Source organism: Cavia porcellus, unplaced genomic scaffold, assembly GCF_034190915.1.
Source record: "Cavia porcellus strain 051 isolate PalLab524CR breed Dunkin Hartley unplaced genomic scaffold, mCavPor4.1 scaffold_15, whole genome shotgun sequence".
In the NCBI taxonomy this organism is placed as follows: Eukaryota; Metazoa; Chordata; class Mammalia; order Rodentia; family Caviidae; genus Cavia; species Cavia porcellus.
In genome coordinates this window covers 52970892-52990793 of record NW_026947498.1, presented here as the reverse complement: position 1 = coordinate 52990793, position 19902 = coordinate 52970892, and the positions used below count along the sequence as shown (strand labels likewise).

Below are 19902 nucleotides of genomic sequence, written 5' to 3'. Positions count from 1 at the left end.
TATGTTAATCAATGCTCTCCTCTGTAAAGAATTGTAAAATCTTACCTAATTGATATGCTAACCATTGTTGCCCTCTACAAATAGAATGGTTGTGGTGCTAAAGTAAGGTAATTAAGGGTGTTAATTGCTGTTAGACTTTTCTATTCAGGAGGGCTTGTGGTGCAGGTTTCGAATCTATGTGCAGCTTCACCCCCACAGGACCCAGTGTTTCCGGGCCATTTGAGATAAACAGGCTGTTTTCTCAGCCATGGGACAAACGCTTGTTCCTAAAAAGTGCCACCCCTTCTCGGAAGACAACCCCCTCGCCCCACAAAGAAATCCAATCCCTTAAGGACAGCTCACAATCATCCCAGCTCTAATCGCTATGATTGGCTTCTGTAACAACGCTTGCTTGCTTTGCGGTTTTAGGCTTTAAAGGACACATCCCTGCTCCAGTATGGGGTTCTCCATTCCCACCTGTTTGGAGGACCCCATGCACACGGAAAATAAAACCCCTTTGTTCTTACATGAGAGCTGAGTCCTTGGGGTCTTCTTTGCGACACCAGTCTTACAGTATATCTGAAGTGTACCACTAAAATTAATTTAAAAATAGGTCCTAATCCACTCTGATGTTATTAAAGAAAGAAAATTTAAATAAAAAGAGGTCAAAGAACACACACACACACACACACACACACACACACACACACACCTTCACAGGCAGAGAATAGTGTTCATAGACAAGGCAAAGAGAAAAGCCTGAAATACTAAACCTACTGATACAATAACTCTTGAACTTCTAATTTCCAGAACTGTGTGAGAAAATATTATTTTTAACCTTAAGTCTGTGCTACTTTGTTATGACAGCCCTAGCTGTAATCAATTTTCTTGTTGATGTTTTGGAAATCCCCATAAGAATTTATTCAAAAATAATTAAACTTTGGTATTCTCTCTAAAAGTATGCAAGAGTTTCCCTTTCTTTCTTACAATTTATTTCTTTCCTTACAATTTTCATGTCTTCTTTTTATTGCATTTTTGCTACACAAATGTGCTATGGTAATAAAAGAATAAAAGCAGAAAGGCACCATTCTTTCAGTGATACAAAGGTAAAGGGGAAAGTGGTCCTTATTTCATGCTAGGGTTATGTATGCTGCTGGCTAGGGTAACTTTTAATATATATATATATATATATATATATATATATATATAATTTATTAATAATGAATTTTCCTTCTATCTTTAGATTTTCAAGTTTATATATTTATTTATAATTTTATTTATTAGAACATATATGTGATATATAATGACTACTTTCATTGTGAATGTTTGGGACATGTGCATGACACTGAATTTTTGTTTTTCATATAGAACTTGGAATATCATTTTGATACAGGTGAAATAATATAACTCACCACTTCCTAAATGTCAAATACCTTAAATTTATGTGTCCCAAAATTGATGAATGAATTCTGAGGTATTGTAAACCCAAATATTGAGTTTAGTCACCCAAGTATTGTAATCCTCTTTCTAGGTTTTCTCACAATCCAAAAAGATAAATGTATAATTCCATTGAGATGTTATTGGAATCCCAGAGGGTTAATTCCAATCTAACATCACCAGTCCAACCCATGGTGAGAATAAAGACATCAAGACATGTTCCAAGTTAAGGGCAGCCAAGGGGTCCTAAGTCCAATCTTCCTGAGGACATGTGGACAAAGGCCTCAATCCTAGGCCTCTCTCAGCATTTATTCTCTTGTAAAGAAAGGGGGGTGGCTCAGGGATGAGTGTTAGTGAGGATGTCAGAAATTACTGACTAACTTGAGCTGGCTGGTCAGGTCCAAGAATGGCATCTCTGTAATTTGCAGAGCTAACGATATGCAAAAGGCTCAATTTACATAACCCAATTTTGGTAGCAGTGGAATTGTTTTGGACTATCACTTTGGTTTCTGATATGCAAATTCTTATGCCTTGGGGAGTCATAGCCTCTCTCTTGAGGCTCTACCCAGTTGCCATTTGCCCAATTGCTATTTGCTCTAACATCTTGCCAGCTCAATCCTGTACTGCATGGGGAGCACCATGCCAGGAAACAGGACTGTCTGACGGCTAGACTTTGCACATTAGCACCTCAGCTAGCCTTATTGCAATGCACAGAGCCAATTGAAGAGAGAAGTAAATACCCTAACCAGCCTTTTACACATCAGCATAAGGAAATGAGACTTCAAGTAACCAAAGTCACAGCAATTATTTTGGATTCAAAAGGAGTCACTGGAGATGTCTCTCACAATGAGGAACAATGGTTAAGAGTGGAAAAAATTTAATGAAATGGATAATTCCTGAAAGACAGGAAGGAACCTGAAAGTGAGTTGTCATAAATATGATCAACCAATAAGATTATAAAGATAGCCACTTACATAATATTGATCCATTGAGGAAGCACGTCACATAATAAGTGTACCTGGAAAGAACAAGACTTTATAGGAAGAGCTGGGTCAGGAGGTTGTGGCCACCCATGATGTCTATCTAGACATTATTGGAATCAGTGGTGATAAATATCCTCTGGGGAGGAATGTAGACTTCATCATTACAGCTTTATTTTGAGGCTTGTCCTTCAACAGATGTGTCTTCAAACACAGTTGTAATGTGCTCTTTTCCTCTGTACTGAATCACTTGAAGGCTTAGTCCTGTCTGACTGCCTGTAATATTTCTGCTTAATTTAGCTATTGTGATTATCTCATTCCAGTAAAAATGGTACTTATAAAAAAGAATAGAGATAACAAGAGCTAGTAAGGGTATAGAGGAAAGGAAACACTTGAGCACTGTTGGGGAGAACATAAATTAATAAAACTATTATGGAAAGTAGTGTGAAACCTCCTCACAAAATTAAAAAAAAAAAAAAAAACTAGGCAGTTGATACCAGGTGGTGTATCTGACAGGTAAATCTCAGGCTCTTGTGTACAATAAGCAAAAAACTGCACACATAAATCCAATAGGGAAAAGAAAGCAGCTACATTTATTGAAGATAACAGGAAGATGTGTTTAGGAGAGGTCCATGGTAGCAGAAACAAAAATGGTAGCATAAACAGAGAAGTGGTATTAGGGTAACAGGAAAATAAAAAGCCGAGCATATAGATAAAAGACCTGTACCCCAGTCTGGGTGCCTCTCATTATGAATGTGACTAACAGGAACATTGAAAAGATGCTGAGCCATCTTAAGGGCACCATAACACACTTGTGGTCCCAGAGTTCACTCTGATTAAATTACATCCATGAGATGCATATTTTTGAATCTTTAACATGATTCAAGTAAGGAAAATGTTACAGAAGTTTAGATCATGAGATCTAGTACACATGTATTCTGGCCCACAGTTATAGAGATTTCCAGAGTCATTTTTATTTTTTATCTCTGCTTGCCTTAGAAGACTAGGTGGACAATTGGCCCCATTGGGTTGCCCAAATTCAAATAAATGGAGGGCAAGTATTCTTTCATTCACAGTTATGCTACCTGTGCTATTCCCCACTAAGAGACCTGGTCCTTGAAAATCTTCAAGGGATGTAGAAAAAGGAGCCCATCCACATCCCTGGTGAGGCAAGAGCCTCCATTGGAGGCAGGAACAATGAGCTGGAGACACAGGTGCCCAAATACCAGATATGAATTTTCTTAACACTAAATTGCAATCTGCTATAAGGGCCATAGAGGATTATTCATCCAGTCCAATTAATGCTTTTTATAGAAAGTGCTTATGTTTGCAGTGTGATGTGTTACATTAAAACTGCTACCATTCATACTAATCAGGAAAATAAAATTTCATTTATTTCACACTCTTCAATTTGCTATTCAGTCACATCATGTTCACTGTCTTATTGATCATTTATGTTCTCATTCCCAATTGGTAAGGCCCTTCTCTGAGGGAAATGCTACAATATAAAGATTGCTAAATGCTGTCACTGTTGCTCCCTCAGATGCCATTCAACAGGCCAAAAATTATTAAACATGCTATCTGTGTGCTCAAAATTCAATTACAAAAAAAGGAGGAATCATTACTTAAAAAATTTATACCTCATAATAAACTTCACTTGGCAGTATACACCGCTAATTTTTAAAATCCTGTTTAGGATGAAAGTACAGCAGTACAAAGACAATTCAATCAGGTAAAAGAAAAAAAAAAGCTATGAAGAATCCATTGGAAAGATCTTTGTACGGATAATGGAATTGATGCAGCTCAGTGCTATTCTGGGGTTGAGGCTAAGTTTGTGTTTTTTCTAGAGAATGCTGAACGGCCTATGTGGTACCAGAATATGCTGCCCAGCTGTATCATGGATCCAAACCCAAATAAGGAGTTGATTCCACCTCTCAAGAAACTGATAGTCCTATAACAGTGATGCCTCAAGACCATCTACAATGGACAGACCAGGATGGGCTTGGACCTGATCTTTGTGCCAATTCAAGGAACTGATCTGGAATGCTCAAGTAACCAAAAGTGGAAATTGAAGATCTAAACAGGTGGTAAGAAATAACTGAACTAAAAGTTACATGAAAGAAGATTACATGAAAGTTACCAATGCTATTAAGACATAATGAAATACAAAACTATGTATTGATTATATATAAAAGATTTTATTCCTTCCAAATTTTTATTGAAATCTCTTCAAATGGACCTACAACAAAATCTGACTCATCTGTTTAGAGTTTTAAACTTCGAAAGTTGTAAAATGTTATTATAATTTATTTTGGTCAAAAGTGTATTTGAGTGCACCCTCATTCGATTTTGTAAGATGGTTATCTATTGTCTGTGTCTTTTGGTTTGTTTGTCTGTTTGTCAGACACATGAGCAGCTGTTTTTTTTTTTTTTAATTTCAGCTAAATAATTTTTTTCACTTTTGCCTTTTTCTTTTGCATTTTTGGATCACTTGTTCATAATATAATTTGGGTTATAGATTTAAAAAGCATGTTTCCACCTGAGTTGCCAGTTGGCCAAATGATGTTAAAAATGTGTAAATGTAATGCATGTTGCTGTTTATTGTGACTTGAGAGTTTCTCATTGTTCACAAATGTGTTAACTGCTGCTGCTGTCTAAAACTGTGGCCGGGGCAGTATACTGGGGTCTCCACCGCCGACCAATGGGTGCAGACTGTGTTTGGCACTGACTTCTGAGACCTGGCTGTCAGCCTCATGTCACCAGTTTGGAAGGATGAAGAGGACAAGGGGCCCAGGCTTCCTCCAGGGCGATCGGCTCTCTGGACTACCAGGAGTTGGTAGTTGACACTGAGTCCAGGCTGAGGATGGAAGGTGTGGAACTGACAAAGAGTGGCAAGATGAAGCTTTTCCAGTACCTTTACTAGAAGATGATAGTATTGAGGCAGATCTACTTGGTATACCTGGACCAGAGAGCCAGCCTGACTCAACAGAAGTTAATGGAAATAAAGTGACAAAGAAATTAAGGGCTCTGGACATCAACCTGACCCTGGATCCCAGCGATGGCTCTGCGTTGTCAGAGGATTTGGATGAAAGTAAGGAGATAGACTTAGATGGCTTGGACATACTATCAGAGAACAGTAATAAATGTGAGTGGGAAGGTGATCTTCCCAAACTCAAAACTACTGACGTCATTAGAAAACGCTCTGTTACTTAGTACACTACAACAGAAGACAAAGATAACAGATAACTCTGGCGCATGTTCAGGACAGGTGATCAGGACGACAGGGCTGACAGGAAAGAACTGAACCCTACAAAAAAGTCATCAGCCATGGAGGATATTATGGGGATGGATTAAAAGCTGTTGTTGTGTTTGCTGTCTGTTTTACGCCTGAGAGTTTTTGGCCTAATCATAGATACCTGATGGACAATCTCTTTAAGTATGTTATTGATACTGTGGAGCTGTTAGTAGCAGAAAATTACATACTAGTTTATTTGAATCGTGCAACAACTTGAAGAAAAATGCCCAGTGTGGGATGGCTCAGGAAAGGCTATCAACAAATCCATAAAAGGTCACGGAAAAACCTGAAATTTCTAATCATTTTACTTCTCTCTTAGTTTATCAGAACACTTCTGGCTGTTACAAGATCATTTATTAGCTCAAAATTTAGCCAAAAAGTTAGATACATCTTTAATTTGGTGGAACTAGCAGATCTAGGTCCAGTGGAGTATGTTGGCATACCAGAATGCATCAAACAAGTTGATCAGGAGCTTAATGGAAAACAAGATGAACCAAAAAGTGAACAGTAAGTTTAGCCTTAAGTTCAAACAAGACTGAAGAATGTGCCATAATGAAGCTGTGATTTGTTTTGCATTCATCCTGCATTTCTTGGCTTGTATTTTTGTATGATATGTTAAAAAACTGATTTGAATTTTTAATAAACTTTTATACAAGGGACTGTTCACTGCTTCTTTGATTTTTAAATCTCTTGAATTTAGCTCTTCAGTGACTACTCACATTATACTCACTTTATATTTTGTATTGCTAAACAGCAGAGAACTATACTTTATATAAAACAATTTTTGCATTTGTTGAATAATGCATCTTCAGCAAAATATCTATATCTATAAATGGCAAAGGAAAAAATAATATATATTTTTACGCTTTTGAACAATATTTTTTAATGTATACCTATCTTGTGGAAGAATATGCAGATAACTAAGACCATGATTTTGTAAAGTGCTTGTTAGAATTTTTGTTTTTGTAAATGGTTGAATGTATTTCCTGGGTAACCTAGAAAATTAAATCACTCAAGAGAAGAGACAGCTAAACTGATTCTCATGAATGCCCAAAGATAAGGTACATAATCTTATATAGATTAGTATCACCCCAGGCTCATTTGATATGTATAGTTATTTAATTCGAAAGTGTAAATAAAAGTGTATTGCTTACTTACTCCATTTTAAAAACAATTCAAAAAGCCATGCTTCAGAACTAGAGAATTTAAGATGCTAGAAATTAGGATCTGTATATATTTGGGACATTTTATCTTCTGTTCCAAAGTTAGAGCTATTATAAAAATCCTGAATTTGTTCACTGATGTGAAATAAGCCGTGTGTCCAGGGTATTGCCCTCCTGAATGCATGAGTGCCTTGTAAAATTTTTATTTCAGAGAATGTGACAAGTTTTCACTGTCACCATTTATTGTAGGACACAAAGGTTGCTTTTAAAATTACTCTCACTGTGGGCATTTTACCAAAATATTTCTATGTCAGTTATTTGAACTCAGTGGTAGTTTGGCCTAGTGAGATATGGTATATTTTCTCAAGTTTCTGTTGAATCATGTTTGATGATTCTGTAAGTTAGTTTAATTTTGTAAATTTTAGAGCATCTTTTTCTTGTACTGTTTGGGAAAACATGTATAAGCATTTAGTTCCTTGTTGCATAATTACCTTTATGTCAAATTAAGTTGTGTTTGTGCCTTCAAAAAAAAAAAATAATGTGTTAAAGGTTGTTAATGGGTTTTCGTAAGTCACCAAAACATTGTTAAGATGTTAAACAAAAATCCCTTAGGGTAGGGAGAGATTATTGGACATGACTCCAATCAATAAATAAGAAAGCAGCTTCCTGGAATAGCATTTACCAGTTCTTGCTCATTAATGGGAAGCTCCATAGCCTTATGGGAGATATCCCAATAAATGTTATTATAAATATTATTGTGATATGTTTATATTGGTCATCAAATAAGGATTAAATTTCCTAGACAATAAGGGTGTTTTATTGTAGTAAATATATTTATTCCTCTAGATGCACAGGCCTTCTGAAATGTGAAACAGAGATTTTTTTATGGTGATAACATTTTTTTTCAAATTCAGACCTCTACCTTTAACAAAAACTTATGAGAATATATCTCACTAAGGGTCAACAAGTTAGGTAAAAGATTCTTATGTATTAAATAGGGATGATAGACTAAAAGGATATTTTATGTCAAGATGGAAATTTCAGGTGTATTATAAAATGTCATCATGTTTGTCATGCTATAATGTTATGCATGGTTTTGATTTCTAATTTTCCATGTAAAATAAGTAACTGTTTGTTTACCTTCTGTCTTAGTTTCTTTATGCTCATTGCTGAGACAAAATGCCTGAAGCCCAAAGTTGGGAAAGGAAAGGTTTATTTCTTAGTTTTTGGAGGTTTCAGTCCACACTTAGTTGGCTCCAAGGCAGGCAGGCATGGCTGTGCCGCAGTTCATGGCGGCTGCAAACAGCAAACAGGAACCAGCAAAGAGCAAGACACACCTTCTTCCTGCCATTACATCACATCCTGGCTCCACCCCTAGGTGGGTGGACCACTGACACCATCAATCCAAGCACTAGGCAATAAACCAATCACAAATACACAATGCAAACTCATGAGGCCTGGGGGACACAGACATAAACCATGACACCTTCTATAGGGATTCTGATGTTAAACTATCCATAGTTAGTAGAAAATAATACTTTCGTTTTGTGTTCTAAGGTGCCTCATATTTAGATAAGATAGTAATGCTAAGCTTAGTGCCTCTACTACACTGTACAGTCATCAAACTTTTCTTCTGGCTGTTCAACAAGCAAGGCTTGGAGACAAAAAAACCACAAAGATACTAGAAAGATACAATATTTTGATCCTAGCTCTCTGCGATCAGTAAGGACCCATGATATAAGTGAACCTCTGCTGGGACATCCTATATCTCAGTGAGTCCCTGGTCTTCTGAGCAAAGAGATTGTGGGACCACAGAGGGAAGGTATTTACACTGTATAGTGTGCCTAAGGAGGTTAACATGGAGAAAAAAATCTCCCAGACCTTCATGGAAAGCAACTTGATCAAGCAATGGTTGTGACTCATCCAGATGGCTTACAATGACAGAAGTACTAAGAGGTACTGTGTATAGTTCCAAGACAATTCCTGAAGAGACTTGACTGACCTTGATAGATAGCAAGAAATTAACTTTAATTATTACATGTATCATTTTAACTTAGTCTTTGATATTCAGCAGAAAAGTATTACTACAGTACAAAAACTTTTCTGTAAAAGTCCTCAGCACAGCTTCTCCATCTTCAACTGAGCACCTATCTCTTGCCACTACAAAACAGTAAAGGAGGAGATGTGGGGAGTGGCTGAACTTGGAGACTGATCACATATGAGGGGCAAGATAAACCTGGTGGAAGAATAATGAGCACCACAGGCAAATAGGTATTCCAGTTCCAAGAACACCAAACTCTTAGGCTGCCGTGAATGTAGATTACTAGGCAATAGTGTCATCTGACACTAAGTTGTTAATGTTTAAATAAATATGCTACAGTGGCTGAGCAGATCCTTTCCTCCTATCCAGAGAGAGAGAGCTCTATCTGACCTTGGCTTTCATCTCTTTTCTTTATTTTCCTATCCTTCCACCCACCGAGGGAACTTCAATAGCTGTGCTGGTCAAATCAGGTCACAAGTTGTGGAAGATATGATGTTTTGGTGTAAGCAGGTCAGATGTCAGTCAAGGGGTCTCCCATATAACTCAAGTGGGCTGAGGTTAAGTTCAGATTTTGGGACTTTTATCAGAGCTCATTTTAAAGACTTGGAATCTTCTTGAGAGGTTGTTTTCCATTTTATAAGTTCAGTTGCTGGAGCTTTCTTTTTCATATCTAACTAATAAAATACTGTTCTGGTGTGATCTGACTTTCTCTAGTTTCTAGGTCTAAATCCATATAATTAGTATATTAGTGTCTCCTCAAGCCAGAGTCAGAAAGCCAGTGGATCTTTATCAGAGCCTTGATTGGTAAACTATTAAAAAAACTTTTCAGAGTCCTCAGACATTCTACTAATCTTTTCCTTGTATTGCTGAATATTCATCCATAATGAAAAAACAGACTTGTTGAGAAGGCATTTGAACAGAAAGTCAGGTTGAATGGATGAGGCCGAACCCCAAATGGGTTCTACGGGCAGGAGGAGTTACGGCAAATCTAACAATGCTCTCCCTGGGTTAATTCCTGAGACATAACTGGAGACCTTCCAGGCCATCTCCTGGTGGTTCCAAGCTGTTCAGTCCCAGCCAGGGAGTGACCTAATAGGGCTAATGTCCTTGGGATTTGGTCATAGAAGGTTTATAGAGCCTTTCCCTGAAACAATTTTCATACAGAATTTTTTACAGGGTATCCTCTGATGCATAAGCCTGTCAAGTTCAGAGGGTCCTCTGGTAATGCTGAACTCCTTGGGCCCTAGAGGTGTCTAGCTTTGTTAGAACACCAGCATCACTTCTTTTGGATATTTGGATTTTCACTATGATCACAACCCAAGCACAAGTAGTCCAGAAATGGGATGCTCTACTAGCTAAACACCTCAAGCCAACTGTAAAACCACCTAAAATCACAGTGTACCTGTCTAAAGTAGGCACTTTTTATAATAAAATTTTAGAAACCCTGATAATTTTTCTACAGTTTTATAGATGAAGACACAAAAAGGATATGCACCTGCTAATAAAAGGAAAGCCTTGCAATACAGCCATCATACTACCAAACCTTCAGAGTTCTGGGATTACAGGCATGTGCCACCATGCTGGGTTTCACTCTAGAGAATCTCAGCACACAATCTAACAAAGTTGCCTTTATAAAGGACCCTATAAAGCCTTAACACACCCAAAGTCTCATAGAATAAGAAGTAATTTAATATATTTCTCTAATTTTGATATAATGACTTGGTATATTTTCAATGCAAAATGATTCTTGGAATTTGACTATTTGTTTACTTCAATGATCTTCATTAATTATCCTTACTCCTTAGGAAATAAAATGTGGTTTTTATGCATTTATAAGTTTAAAAGAATTTTAAGTGAATCTTTGGTGTAGCTCTCAATATTTGCTCAAAAATACATGTTTAGTACATGAAAAAATTAAATATCGACAAAATATTAAAAAATTATTTGAGTTTGATAAAAAGTTTAAGTATTAGCACTTATTTTACATATGTACACATACAGAAATATTTATGCATGGAAATAGTTATTTTTAAAGAAAATAAATGGAAAACTCATTTGAACTTGGTCACTTTTATATATGATCTCATCTCAAAATAAGATCCGTATATATTTTGTCTTAATACTAGTAAAATATCTTAGGTTTATTTTAGAAATTAGAAAGCAAATATTCAATGTAATTTTCATCCAAATAAAATTGAGCAATCTCTTCCTTTTAATTGACATGTTTAATAGTTTACATTTAGTTTAATTATTGGTTAACTCAGAATTGTCTATTTTTACATATTTTCTATTTGTCCCATATGTGATTTTGTTCTTTCTTTTCTTTCTGTCTTTAAATATAATGTACTGATCATATCCATATATGAACACATATATATATAAGCATATTGTATTGTATTATTTTTAAAGGTTGCTCTAGGGATTAAATATATCATATTATCATAGTTTAAGTATATCAAAATTATCATATCTGCCATTTTATCTTCCTGCCATTTGTGCTGTTGTTGTTTTCATATAATTTATATTTATGTACAGTTAAAAACTAATGACACATTTTTGAAGTACTTGTATATCAAAATTATCATATCTGCCATTTTATCTTCCTGCCATTTGTGCTGTTGTTGTTTTCATATAATTTATATTTATGTACAGTTAAAAACTAATGACACATTTTTGAAGTACTTGTATCTAAAAAATTAAGAGAGATCTTTTGTTTTATATTTAATCACACACTGATTTTCATTGTTATTTGTTTCTTTAGATTGGTATCTCACCTTGTACACATATCCTTAACCTTTACACTTTCTTCATAATTTTGTATAATACAAATCTCTCATGATGGATTTTTTCAACTTTTATCATTTAAACATATTTTTCCATAAATTTTTAATCATAGCTTTGATGAAAAAAAGACCCTTGATGACCTTATACTTCATAGGATTTAATAGCTATTGTACTCTTCTTCTGGTCTTCATTGTTTCTGGAAATTAGCCAGCTTTCATTCATATATTTATTCCCCTTTTATCATTTTTTGATTATCTGGATGTTCTAAAGATTTTGTCTTTATCTGGGTTTAAGCTTTGTGACAAGGTATAGAGGTTTGTTCTTCTGTGTATTAATCTAGTTTGAGTTAATTTACATTTGTGAATTTACCAATCAGTACTTTTAACAAAAATTTTATTTTGTTTCTTTGATTATATTTCTTTACTCTCTTCTTTTCTTCTAAGAGTCTATATTCATATATTTTAGACTACTGCATAGTTCTCCTACAGACCACTGAAAATCTAATATTTTATTCTTTGTTCTTCAGATGGAATTATTTCTTTATTTATCAATTCTCTTTTCTTATATACTTCTGTTTTTTCAAGGACAAAAATCCTTAAAGTTCTTCCATCTTTTGTTTTACTTTTTTGCTTTGCTTTTTTCCTAGTCATTCTCATGTGTTTCTTTTTGTCCTTCCCTCCCCTCCCCTCCCCTCCCTTCCCCTCCCCTCCCCTCCCTTCTCTCCTTCCTTCTTTTTTTTTTTTGGAACCAAAAATCAAACTCAGGACCTTGCATTTGCCAAGCAGGCATTGTGCCACTGAGCTATATTCCTGGCTCTTTTCTTCTTCTTCTTCTTCTTCTTCTTCTTCTTCTTCTTCTTCTTCTTCTTCTTCTTTTTTTTTTACATCCTGTCATGATACTATAATTATCTACAGGAAAATGAGCCTGCTCACAGGAAGCCACATTGGTACTTACTTGTTCCATATTCATACTGTTTAATAGTTTCAGCTAATAGTCCGTTTCTTTGGTTTTATTTCTTATATTGTTATTTTCCATTTCTTCTTTTGGTCACTCATATTAAAGCGCAGTCCTCAGGTCTGCTTTTGTGTTAGGCAGCTTAACTCCAAATGCCTGGCTAGAGGCAGCGAACAACTTTGCCCTTAGCGTCAATGTTTCCCGCATGTTGCTCACCACAAGTATGCAAGAGAGCAGGAGAAACACTGAGCTGTGCATGCACCTGGCTTTGGGTTTCACCCTGAGGTGTTTCCTTTTCTGTTTTGCTTTTTTCCTACAACCTAGACCCCTGGTATTACTAGCACATTACAGATTATATATAATGCATTCTAAATGGCATATATAATTTCATGTGTAGTTTACTACAATTACTTTAAACTCAAGTACCATAAACTATACTTTCCATCCTAAAACAAAAATCTCCGTTTCAATATTTAGAATTTCTTCTTTTTTGTTTGATGAGTAATAGACAAAACAGTCTATGTAAAAGTGAATTCAAAGCCAAATTATTTTTGTCTCAATAAAAAGTGCAATTCAAACAAAATCTTTCAATATGTCTCTATTTCTATCCTACTTATTACCATGAAAGCTTGCTTCAGTTGAAATAGTCTTTAAATCTCTTTTAAAATGCAGCTGCATGTAAAAGCAGAACATGGAGAAGTTTAAGTCCAAAAATACGACTTTTTTTAGTGCGCGATAAAGATAATCTAAGCCTCTAAAAACTTTCAAATGGAAAGCTTTGTTGTTGCTTAAGGCCAATATTTTACATGTTAAAAATTATTCTATTTCTGTTATGGACTATTGTCAGGGAAAAAATTTAAACAATAGAGTACAATATAAGATTTTACAGAAAATTTTAATAAAATAATAATATCACCATAGTATAAAAGCTATTTTGTAAAGAATTATGAAATAAAAACTATATTAAATTTCAGAATTTCAAAAATATAAATGAGACAATGTATTTTACATTTTATTTTTATAGTGCCAGGAATTGAACCCCAGGATGTATACCACAGAGTTATATATCCATCCCCAGTGCCATCTTCCTATGTGACCCATACTGGTCATTGAATTTGTGATACTCCTGGCTCAGCCTCTCAAGTAGCTAAGATTACGCGTGTGAGCCAACACTACAGGCTTCTATGTACTTTCTAAAAACACAAAGTAAGAATTTACATACACTTTATATATTATTTCCTATATAATATGCCAAATTATTTCTTCTTGTCCCTTTCCTTCTTTAGTCAACTGTGTAATGACATTGAATATTAAAATATTTTGCAAACTCTTCCTATAAGATATTAGGTCATTTACATAGACTTGGGTTTATTTCACTTGCCTTCAAGAAGAAATGATACTTATGTGATAGATTATAGCAAGGAATAAATGAACTATCCCTTATGCAGGTTTAGTACACTACCAAAAACATCTTCAAGTAAAGGAAGATGATTATTTCTATTTTGTTTGCATAGAAATTTATAAACCAGAGGTACCGTACTACAGATAAATGGATATAATATACATGGAAAGCAGATGACTGTGGATTTTCATAGTCCATGGGACAGGTCATGCACCAAGGAAAAATTTGTGGAAAGTGTGTTGGAAATATAAAACTACAACTATCATAAGATGTACATATGTTTTAACATTAAAATATTGGGCAGCTTATTGGTTTGGGGAAGACAGTTTATTTTCTTTATAATTCGTCTTCTCATCTCTAAAAGTAGTATTTTTTCTACTATAGTTGACAAAAATTTGGAAGTTTACTCTGCCACTTTCAACTGAAATGTCCATGATTTAAAAATTCAAATGGACATTTACGATAAATGTCTAAATTGACAAGTATAATCTGAAAAGCGAAATCCTATATCTGAGACACTGCAGTCACTCAGGGAGTAAGGCTGGTTTCTGGGACTTATTTTCCTTCATTCATAACACAAGATTATTATTTCATCTTTGAGATCCATGGCCAGAAGTACATACAGGAAATAAACATTTTACCTCCTTAAAATATCATGTGATACTTGAACAAATTAACCCATTTTACATCAGAAAATAGTGTGAAGAATATCTAATGGCTATGACATCTTTCACACAGAAAGTTGAATACCTTGAAATTTCAAAGCTCAATTACTTTTCCAAAGTGGCAGTGAAAAATGAAGTGGTTTTATTATATCTCCTAGTGAATGATATTTATGTCTCAATATTATTGTAACTCTATGGTCTACAGAGAACACTTTTATTTTGCACGGTATAAAAGAAAAATTTCACTTAATTTAACTTCTAATTGACTACTAAGAATTTTGACACATACTGAGAGTCATATGAGTGAGCAGTACTTTTAACTAAACGATTGTATCATGGATAAAATATAGTTTAGCATATTAATTGATTGTAATGCTGTACAAAAGTCTCTTAAATTTATATCCAACCTAATAAATATGACAATAACTTTTTTGGGGAAGTTTTACAGTCCCAATCTCAGAAATCCAGTTTTAAAACTCCTACCATCAAAGTAAGAGTGACTTTAAAATATGAAACACAAATAAATATCACTGAAGCATTCTCTAACACTAATGGAATAACTAAAAGCTGCACGAGCTAGTGTCAAATTTGCCAACTGAAAAAGCCTTCAGGAATAGGTACACTTTCTTCACAGCTACCTACATAAGTGGAAAACTAAACGTATTGCTTTACAGCAAATATCTGTGTGGCATAAAAGGGAACTCATAGAAATTGAAAATCCAGTTGCAGAAGTCAAGAAATACAAGTAAAGACTAGGAAGTCAGTTGTGTTAAAGCGTGTGGTGGAAAATAACAAGCAAATAAGAAAGCAAAAAATATCTGTCTGTACTAGATTATTCTCTGTGAATTTTACATGAAATAGAAGTTGACATAGTCCATTACCTCGATATAAAACACATTTTTAGATCAAACAGCCATTTTTCACAAGATCACAAAAGCTCAAGCAGCAAGAAAGCCAAATAGAAATGGAACAAATGGATTAACTTAGATCATTTTAGGCTTATTAGTCATTCAATTCGTTTTCAGTTTTAGACTAGTTAGTGGGTAAAGATAAAATTAACTGATAGGAGTCCTTAATGATAAGAATTCGAGTTAGAGAAGGAACTGATGCAAGCAAAAGCATCAATTCCATTATGCTGGCCTGCAATATAAAGTTAAAATGCAATGTGAACAGTGCTAGTGACTGGGTCATGACTCATTTAGAAAACTCTTACAGCTGGATTGGTAGCAAGAACTCCTTCCCACTATGTGATGCACACATTTTGGCCACGTTACACAAGTGTCTGTGAGTCTGGGGTGTGGTTAAAGTCATGTCCTGAATACTTCCAGTCAAAATTCAAATTACCATATTTTTCTTTCAGAATATGAGAAATTTAACCATTATTTATACATATACATTTGCTTTTAATAATAGTAAATAGTAACATTGATCACATATCTAGAAAAAAATTCAGTATGTGAAAATAAAAAGTAACATAAAAAGATTTTTAAAGTTGTCCTAGCTAATCCAATGCCTCTGCAAGTGGTTCTGGACAAAAGACCTCTGTGACACGTGTGGTGGAGAGGCCTCGGAAGGTGACCCCTCACACATGGCATTGGCTTGGCCTCCACATGCACCTTTGGTCTGATGATGAATCTGTTCTTATTCTCCTCTTTGTGACCTGGAGTTGTTCCCCTCTTCTAGCAGCTTGATTTTCAGTTTCCTCCTGCTCATTTTCTAGGTAAACTTCATTTATTCTTTAGCGATAACTGGAGCTCACTGGTAATTCCTGAAAATTCAGTATCTGTTTTTGAGGCACGGAAGAATCTCACCAAGTTCAGTGATTGTACCAGGTTTGCTGGACTTTTGAGGATAAAATTTTCATTTTGAAGACCTATGCTACAACATAAAAACAGTCACACTGTTGATATCTATTGGCTTCCACGAATCAGCACTCTGCTTTTACTGAATTTGTATTTTATTGATCATAACATCTGGATGCATTGGGAAAATAACTTTACTCAAGACAGACAATCTAACCTTAAGAAGGCAGGTCTGGGGCTATCCTGTTTGGATTTAAGTATGTACTTAACTCTGCCACTTACTTGGGTGGCTTTGGAATCCACTCTGGTTCTCTGAAACTTAGTTTCACTATCTGCAAAATGCTACAACAATAGTACCTATCTTGCAGGTTTACTCAACCATGAAATGAGTAAGATGAAAAATGTTTACAAGTGTAACATGGACAATGTTTCACAAACTGTGATCAAACTACATCATGAATGCTAAATGTTTAAAAATTTATCACAGTAAAAATATATCTTCATGGTCCCCCTAAAATACTTCTCCATGATGCAACAACACATCCCAACTTGATACCACTTTCTGAAGCAGTTCTAGAAGTTCATTTTCCCGAGCATAGCTATGAATTTTCTTAGTCACTTTTCTTACCATTGAAACAGAATACCTGATGCCACCTTTTAAAGGAGTGGAGATTTATTTTAACTCATGATAATGTATGAGTGCCTCTACAGCAGAGGACAAAGTGAAAGAAAGCTACTTACATCATGGTGGTTGAGAAGCACGGAGATCAAAGAAAAGAAGAGCAGGGAAGGAGAAATATCCTCCTCTGGGGACCCATGTCTTCCAGCCAGGCCCCACTTCCCAGCAGCACACTCAGCTGCGGAATTCACCAGTAGATGATCCACTCATGATTACAGAGCTTCCAAGATCTTGGTGAATGCAACTACCCTGTGCCAGCCTATTGGAGACCCCTGCCATGGGTTACAATCTCTTGCCTGTTATGGCAGAGGTCGGGCAAAAAGAACAAGAGACAAAACACAGGTGCAATAGAGGTCTGGGATGAGCAGTTGTTCTTGGGGAACAAAAGGCCAGGAGGCACCCAGAACCTCGGAATTTGTTCATCAATGAAAATGGGGAGGGGATTGCGACTGGATGTGGTAGGAAATTGATGACGCTGGCAAGTCTTGTGATGCAGGGAACAAAGCATTCTTGTGGGAGGGACAGGAACAGCGAGATTAGGGTGACATTTAAGGAATAATATGCTTTATAGCCAATTCTGGGCAGGAGTTTTCCTCTGGAGTCATGCAGGCCTCAGCAGAGATGTTATCATATCTGAGCCCCATGGTAACACAGATCATGTATCTGAGCTCAACCATGACCGCTGAAAATAAGCACATCGGTCCATTATCAGAAGCATTATCCATGCTTTTGATGACATGGTACTCAACAGAGAAGACCCCCAAAAGGCCATTGAAAGTCTCCTAGACATAATAAATAAATTCAGCAATGTAGCTGGATACAAAACCAATACTCAAAAATCAATAGCTTTCCTATACACTAACAACAAAATCATTGAGAAATAAGAGAAGCCACAACCATCCAAAAAAATGAAATACTTAGGAATTAATCTCAGGAAAGAAGTAAAAGATCTGTACAGGGAAAATTATAATACCCCGAAAAAACAAATCAAAGATTATCTCAGAAAATGGAAAGACATTCTTTATTCAAGGATAGGAAGAATAAATATTGTGAAAATGGCCATTTTACCAAAACTGTTACACAGATTCAATGCAATCCCAATGAAAATACCATCAACATGCCTCACAGAACTAGAGAAATCACTCCTAAAATTCATCTAGAACCAGAAGAGACCTAGAACAGCAAAAGCAATTCTAAGCAGCAAAGGCAAGGCAGGAGGCAACACAATCCCTGTCTTGAAGTTATACTACAAAGCTACTGTAATAAAATCAACATGGTATTGGAATATAAACAGATCTGAAGATCAATGGAATAAATTAGAAGATACAACCGCAACTACAAATGCACTCAATCACCTTATCTTTGATAAAGGGGCCAAACAGGTACACTGGAAGAACGACAGTCTCTTTAATAATGGTGCTGGAAAAACTGGCTCTCCATATGCTGAAAACTAAAACTAGACCCATGCCTATCACCATGTACTAAACTAAAATCTAAATGGATCAAAGATCTGAATATTATAACAGAAACACTAAATCTTTTGGAAGACAAATTGGGTAAAAATCTTGAAGACATAGGGGTACATAGAGAATTCATGAACAGGAATCAAACCACATGGGAAATACTTCCCAGAATCAATAACTGGGATCACATCTTATTAAAAAGTTTCTGCATGTCAAAAGAAATCTCCAGCATAGTGAAAAGAAAACCCACAAATTGGGAAAAAATCTTAGTGAACTCTCCTTTAGACAAAGGACTTCTGTCTAAAATGTATAAAGAATTAAAAAAAATCAGATCCCTAAAATTCAAAGACCAGGTCCAAAATTGGGCATCTAAGATGAATACACACTTCTCAGATGAAGAAATACAAATGGCAAATAATATATGAAAAAATGTTCATCATCATTACTTATTAGAGAAATGCAAATTAAAACAACACTGAGATTCCATCTCACTTCTGAAAGAATGGCTAGGATCAAGAAAACTATCAACAACAAATGCTGGAGAGGCTGTGGGGAAAAAGGAACTCTCCTGTACTGTTAGTGGGAGTGTAGACTGGTGCAAGCACTGTAGTGGTCAGTATGGAGATTTCTCAAAAGGCTTTGATTGGAAGTCCCATTTGATCCAACTATTCTACTTCTAGGCATATTCCCAGAAGAACTGAAAACATCATACCACAGTGATATATGTGCCCTATGTTTATTGCAGCACAATTTGTAATAGCCAGATCTTGGTAACAACCTAAGTGTTCAACTCTTGAGGAATGGATAAAAAAAGTTGTGGTATTTTTATACAATGGAGCACTACTTAGCTATAAAGAATGATCACATTGAGATATTTATAAATAAATGGGCGCAGCTTGAGACCCTATTCTTAAGCAAAATAAATCAGACTCACATGTATAAATACCATATAAACTCCCTAGTATAAGAAATGGTAAGAGTACATAAAAGTTCATGGTAATCATGATTCCCCATTACATTGTTCTAAAGCCTTATAACGCTTCCATTCATTAGTTGTAATGGTTTTATCCTAGGTTGTTTGATTTTATTATCTGAAATGGTATGAACAGCTATAAGAAAACAAGACATTATAATAGCCAGTGCTGATTTAATATAATCTTGTTTTGAAGTCCTGCCATACTTTTGTTCTTCTGTTTCCATTAGTTCTATCATGTAGTATCTTACTGAACTTTATCATGTGTGGTAGCATAAACAAATT

General features: G+C 35.4%; 1 long non-coding RNA gene and 1 pseudogene across 1 annotated transcript in view; one reads left to right on the top strand and one right to left on the bottom strand.

Moving 5' to 3' along the window:
• The window catches only part of LOC134470576 (uncharacterized), a 41137-nt gene that overhangs the window by 5491 nt on the left and 15744 nt on the right, over nt 1–19902 (bottom strand). The gene's annotated exons all lie outside the window — the stretch shown is intronic.
• LOC100726653 (BCL2/adenovirus E1B 19 kDa protein-interacting protein 2-like) lies at nt 4827–6912 on the top strand (annotated as a pseudogene).